The sequence below is a fragment of the Priapulus caudatus genome, unplaced genomic scaffold, assembly GCF_000485595.1.
Source record: "Priapulus caudatus unplaced genomic scaffold, Priapulus_caudatus-5.0.1 Scaffold1771, whole genome shotgun sequence".
In the NCBI taxonomy this organism is placed as follows: Eukaryota; Metazoa; Priapulida; class Priapulimorpha; order Priapulimorphida; family Priapulidae; genus Priapulus; species Priapulus caudatus.
Genome location: NW_014578832.1, coordinates 5,001 through 11,684, shown reverse-complemented (window position 1 = coordinate 11,684; position 6,684 = coordinate 5,001).

Here is a 6,684-nt window from a genome sequence, read left to right as displayed (position 1 = left end):
AGAGAGAGAGAGAGAGAGAGAGAGAGAGAGAGAGAGAGAGAGCGACGCGATCAGGCGTGAAGAGAAGGAGTGGGGGGGGGGGAGCGATCACATACATTCACCGTAGCGAACAGCAGCGGACCGTGCGTCCCTCGCCGCCTTCTCCCGTTGCTCGCTCAAGGCCTCGTCGTTTTCGTCATTTATGAAAGAAGATACCTATTTTTTACACTGCCGGAGGCGGCGGTGAACACCGCTAGACTACCCGTGTGTGTAACATGTCGTGTGTATAACGTGTCGTGTGTGTGTAACATGTCGTGCGTGTAATGTGTCGTGTGTGTATAACGTGTCGTGCGTATAACGTGTCGTGCGTGTGTAACATGTCGCGCGTGTAACATGTCGTGCGTGTAACGTGTCGTGCGTGTGTAACATGTCGTGCGTGTAACGTGTCGTGTGTGTACAACGTGTCGTGCGTATAACGTGTCGTGCGTGTGTAACATGTCATGGCGCGTTTGTAACGTGGCATGCATGTGTGACGTTATGTTAATTGCATTGATGTTGATTTACGAAGCAAGGCGCGTCACATTCACGCGTTAAGGCGGTTATTTAAGTATGATTAAATATTATTAATAATTAAATTAAATAATAGCTATTATTATTTATTGTCGTTGTTGTCCGCGAGTCCGTAACCACGTCACAGAGTGAGTGTGCAGGGCAACACAGCTCTACCCGTGCATCCACTCGCTGCCACTATAGCTAGAAGAGTCACATACTACTACTACTACTACTACTACTACTACTACTACTACTACTACTACTACTACTACTACTACTACTACTACTACTACTACTACTACTACTACCACTACTACTACTACTACTACTACTACTACTACTACTACTACTACTACTACTACTACTACTACTACTACTACTACTACTACTNCTCTCTCTCTCTCTCTCTCTCTCTCTCTCTCTCTCTCTCTCTCTCTCTCTCTCTCTCTCTCTCTCTCTCTCTCTCACTCCTCCTCTCTCTCTCTCTCTCTCTCTCTCTCTCTCTCCCCTTCTCATCTCTCTCTCTCTCCCCTTCTCATCTCTCTCTCTCTCTCTCTCCTTCTCTCATTCATTCACAACTGACACAGATTCGATCACGTGCTGACCGGCACTGCACCAGAATATCTCACCAGTAACCTAGGAAGCCAGTCCGTCACTTCACACTACTGTCTGTGTGAGCGTGTGTGAGAGAGAGACCAGCCAACCAACCAGTCCAGGAACGAAGTACCGCACACAGCAACCCAACACACAGCAAACACTCTATATGCACCCACACAGCCGCACTGCCACTACTACTGCTCCTGTCCACCAACCCCCCACATCTCAAGATGCCCCGTAGACTGCCCCCGATGCCGTACTCCCGCGGTGTGATGCCCGTGGGGTGGAAGCTGACGGGTGACAGTCTAGAAACAACTTTCCACGCCAGTGTAAACCGCAGGCGGTTTTGCGGCGATGTGTGGAAACATCTGTTGACCAGCGGGAGGGAGAGTGAAGGGTGTGTGTGTGTGTGTGTGTGTGTGTGTGTGTGCGTGTGTGTGCTGTGCGTGCGTGTGCGTGTGCGTGTGCGTGTGCGTGTCCGCGTGCGCGTGCGTGTGCGTGTGTGTGTGTGTGTGTGTGCGTGTGNCACACACACACACACACACACACAGCAAGAGAACGTGGAGATTGATAGCTGCACTGTCAGCGAGGCAATCGGACCAGCAAGCGACCGAAGCAATCAATCAGGTGGCTAAGCGATATCAGCGGCATTGAATCGAGAAGCCAAGGCAGGCGTATAAACCACACAGCTGATTCCAGCTTCACTGCCCGCGACGTGTTTTATCCGGAGGAGGGGGGGGGCCGCCAACGGACGTAAGCGTGTGAACACAATTACTGCCGACCTATGCAGCCGGCGCTCGTCCTCCGTATACAGATCTCTCTCAGCATCTCAGCAACGAGAATAGAAAACTGCGTGCGTACCTAGGCGCGCGTAAAGAGTTGAGAAGGTACGCAGTGTAGCAGCGTGGGGTCATTATTGCTGTTTTTCTGACGCGAATCGAGAGAAGTCGATGAAAAACGACGGAGTGTAGCGGAAAGAGGTGTTTGATAGCTGTAAACGTATATAGTGAGGTGCGCGCGTGTGTGTGTGTGTGTGTGTGTGTATGTGTATGTGTGTGTGTATGTGTATGTGTATGTGTTTGTATATGTGTGTGTGCGTGTTGCACGCCGCGACAGGCGCAACGCGCACGCGCACCGCGCTGTGCGTGTGGCGTGTGCGTTGACCGTGTGCGTGTGCGCGTGCGCGTGCGTGTGCCTGCGTGCGCGTACTGCGCGTGCGCGTGCGCGTGGCGCCTGTGCCAGTGTGCGTGTGCGTGTGGCGTGTGCGGTGTGGGTGTGTGTGCCGTGTGGTGTGCGTGTGGGTGGGTGTTTGTGTGTGCGGGCGGCGTGCGTGCGTGTTGTGCGCTGGCGTGCAGTGTGTCCATGTCTGTCGTGCGTGTGCGTGCCAGGTCTGTCTGGGCGTGTGTAGTTCGGGCTGCGGCGTGTGTTGTGTGTGTGTGCGTGTCGCGTTGCGTGATGCATGTCTGTCTGGTCGTGTGCTGCGTGTGTGCGTGTGTGTTTCGCCCGAGCTGGCAAAGGAAATGACTTGTAATCAGCAGTGAAAGGTACACGGGATATGGCGCGAAAAAACGGAAACGATAATAAAAAAATGGTCGAATAGCCCTATTATTTAGTAAATGTATGATAAAGCGGTAAAATACGACGAATAAACGATGAGATGCGCGAAATATGTCTGTTGAAATGCGAGGACGGAAAGGGAAAGAGGACAGGGAGAGAGGGAGATAGAGAGAGGGAGATAGAAGAGAGAAGAGGAGAGAGAGAGAGAGAGGGAGAGAGCGAGAGAGAGAGAGAGAGAGAGAGAGAGAGAGAGGGGGACGGGTAGAGCGTGGGAGCGAGGGAGAGGAGTTTTCAATAACGGTTTTTGAAAAACCACTTGATTCGCGAATATTGTGACAAACACATGCGCCGAGCTACCGCGGCATATATATACATAAACATATATATATATATACATAAACATAAGCATGGCTATAGCCCGAGGCTTGGGGAGGTTTTATTCTAATGAAGAGACGATGCAGCTGACTATTACACGCCTACAAGGAAGCCCTACCATCTCCCCTCTCCGTGACCAAGATGGCCGCTCGACATACGTCACACACGTGCGTGCGTGTGTTCGTGCAGGGCTGTGCGTGCGTGGGCGCGTGCGTGCGTGCGTGCGTCTGGTTGTGCGTGTGTGCTCAGTAATATCGACCGACACGCCATTGGTACACATGTAATTTCAATGCATAGTTGCTGAACCTATATTTCTCATAGAAAACACGATATTAAAAAAACAACCTTTTTTGCCCGCGAGGCTATAGTGAACGGTTTTACATCAAACGTATATATGACAAATGTTATCTGCTTGTCCTGTTCACCGCGCTTGGCCTCACACTCTGAGAGGCACGCACGTACACACTCTGAGAGGCACGCACGTACACACTCTGAGAGGCACGCACGTACACACTCTGAGGCACGCACGCACACTCTGAGACACGTACGCACATTCTGAGGCACGCACGCACACTTTGAGGCACGCACGCACACTCTAAGGCACGCACGCACACTGTGAGGCACCAACGCACACTGTGTTACACGCACGCACACTCTGAGACACGCACGCACACTCTGTGACACGCACGCACACTCTGAGGCACGCACGCACACTCTGTGACACGCACGCACACTCTGTCACCCACGTTAGCACGCATACACACACGCGCGCGCGCACGCACACACACACACTCACACACGCACGCACGCACGCACGCACGCACGCACGCACGCACGCACGCACGCACGCACGCACGCACGCACGCACGCACACACACACACACACACACAGACACCGCTGTGGGATGCATGCAAGCACTCTACTCTACTTTGCATGAATCTACGTGCGCCAGTGTCTCACAACAAGCCAATTACCCCTCACGCATCCACACTACATTGTCAGACGCACTCTCACGTCACTTTACCCCCCACCCCCACCCCCTCCCCTCCCCCTCAATAACCACCGCTCTGCCAAAATACTCATCAATGCGCTCGCCTTCTCTATTTGCATTCATCTACGGGTACTAGACCCTCAGATGTCACCGACCGCACTATGCGAAGCCCGAGAATGGAACCGGGATAACGCAAGGTACGTGATTGTCGGTGGGAGAGATTGAGATCCTTGTAGCGTCGTGGGGCTGATTGCCACGGCTAACCACGAGACAAGAGGCTGATGCCACCTGCCAGTCTCGGGCATGACGGTCGGGGAGTAATTATGGGCCGCTGCGTGTATATCGTGCTCTGTATTTGGGTCGTCGTCGGCAGTGTCGTCGGCAGTGGCGTCGGCAGTGTCGTCGGCAGTGTCGTCGGCAGTGTCGTCGGCAGTGCGGTCGGCAGTGTCGTCGGCAATGACGTCGGCAGTGACGTCGGCAGTAAAGTCGGCAGTGACGTCGGCAATGACGTTGGCAATGACGTCGGCTATGTCGTCGGCAGTGTCGTCGGCAGCGGCGGGCGGCAGTGACGTCGGCAGTGACGTCGTCAGTGTCGTCGGCAGTGACGTCGGCAGCGGCGTCGGCGGCGGCAGCAGGGGACGGGAGTGTGGCGACTCATGAGTGCGCATGCGCGTCCTGCGTCGACCTACGCTGCCTTTGTCGGCGAGAAAGAGAGGGAGAGAAAGAGAGAGAGAGAGAGAGGGAGAGAGAGAGAGAGAAGAGAGAGAGAGAGAGAGAGAGAGCGAGGAGAGAGAGAGAGAGAGATCTAGAGAGAGAGAGGGAGAGAAGCATTTAGGAAGGAGAGAGGGAGGAGAGAGAGAGAGAGAGAGAGGGGAGATGAAGAGCGAAAGAGAGAAGAGAGCAGAGAGCGAGCGAGAGAGAGAGAGAGAGAGCAGAGAGAGAGAGGGGGGGGGGGGGGGGGGGGGGGGGGGGGGGGGGGGGGGGGGGGGGGGGGGGGGTGGGCGGGGGGGGGGGGGGGGGGGGGGGGGGGGGGGGGGGGGGGGGGGTGAGAGAGAGAGAGAGAGAGGAGACTAGAGCGAGCGAGAGATGAGAAGAACGAGAAAGGAGAGCAGAGAGAGAGAGACAGAGAGAAAGAGAGCAGAACAGAAGGAGAGAGAAACGATGAGAAGAGAGAGGAGCAGAGAGAGAGAGCAGAGAGAGAGAGAGGTGGAGAGAGAGAAAGAGAGAGAGAGAGAGAGAGAAAGAGCAGAGAGAGATCGACGCAGAGAGAGATATCGAGAGAGAGAGAAAGAGAGAGAGAGGGAAAGAGAGAGAGAGAGAGAGAGGCGATAGAGAGAGAGAGGAGAGAGAGAGAGAAGAGAGGGGGGAGAGGAGAGAAAGAGAGAAGAGGAAAGAGGAGAGCGAGAGAGAGAGAGAGAGAGAGAGAGAGAGATAGAGAGAGAGATTGGGAGAAGATAGAGAGAGAGAGAGAGAGAGAGAGCAGAGAGAGAGCGAGAGCCGTCCCGTTTGCGGTCTTGTGTTCGTCCGTGTCCGCTGTGCAAGTTATTTATGAGAGTATGCGCGTGCCTTTATCTGACGTATGTATGGCGTCAGGTTCGTATTCAAAAGTAATCCTACCACACATAGAATGTGTCTACGGTGCAGTCTCGTCTCTGATCTGTCTACGTCTCCTCTCACACACCACACACACAAACACACACACACACACAGAACGCACACACCAGCACAGCAGACGCTAACGACCGCACGCACGCACGCAACGACGCTCGTACGCACGACCACGCACACCACACACCCACGCGCCATCACACACACGCAACATCACACACAGACCACACACACACCACACACACACACACACACACACCTACGCACACACGCGCACACACACACACCACGCACCTTCACACGCACACGTATGCACCCATGCACGAACATTTACACACATACACACACATACACGCACACGCGCGCGCGCGCGCGTGTTTGTGGGTGTGTGCTTGCGTTCGCGTGTTTGTGTGTGTGTGTGCGCGCGCGCGTGTGCATGTGGTTGTGCATGCGCGCGCTTGTGTGTGCATGGTTGTGCATGCGCTTGTGTGTGTGCGCGCGTTCGCGTGTTTGTGTGTGCGCGCGCGTGTGTGTGCGTGCGCCCGCATGTGTGTGTACTTGCGTTCGCGTGTTTGTGCGTGCTCGTCTCCTTCAGATCATATGATACACGCAGTAGAAGCTGCGATGTAGAGCTGGGTGTTTCTGTATATGTGTGTGTGTGTGTGTGTGTGTGTGTGTGTGGTTCATAAAACTGTCACCACATCACATGTCTTCGCACCGCAAAGACTGACCGGATCCATGTTCATAAACATTAACCTAAAAGCCAAGAATAGTAACTCACATATACTCATATACGCACATGGAGACACGCACGCGCGCGCACGCTCATACGCATGCACGTACACCCACCCACATGCACGCATGTACGCACACACACACACACGCGCGCACGCACACACGCGCACACACGCGCGCACACACATGCACACACACACACACACCACACCACACACACACACAACACACACTACACACACACACACACTACACACACACACACACACACACACATACACACGCACAC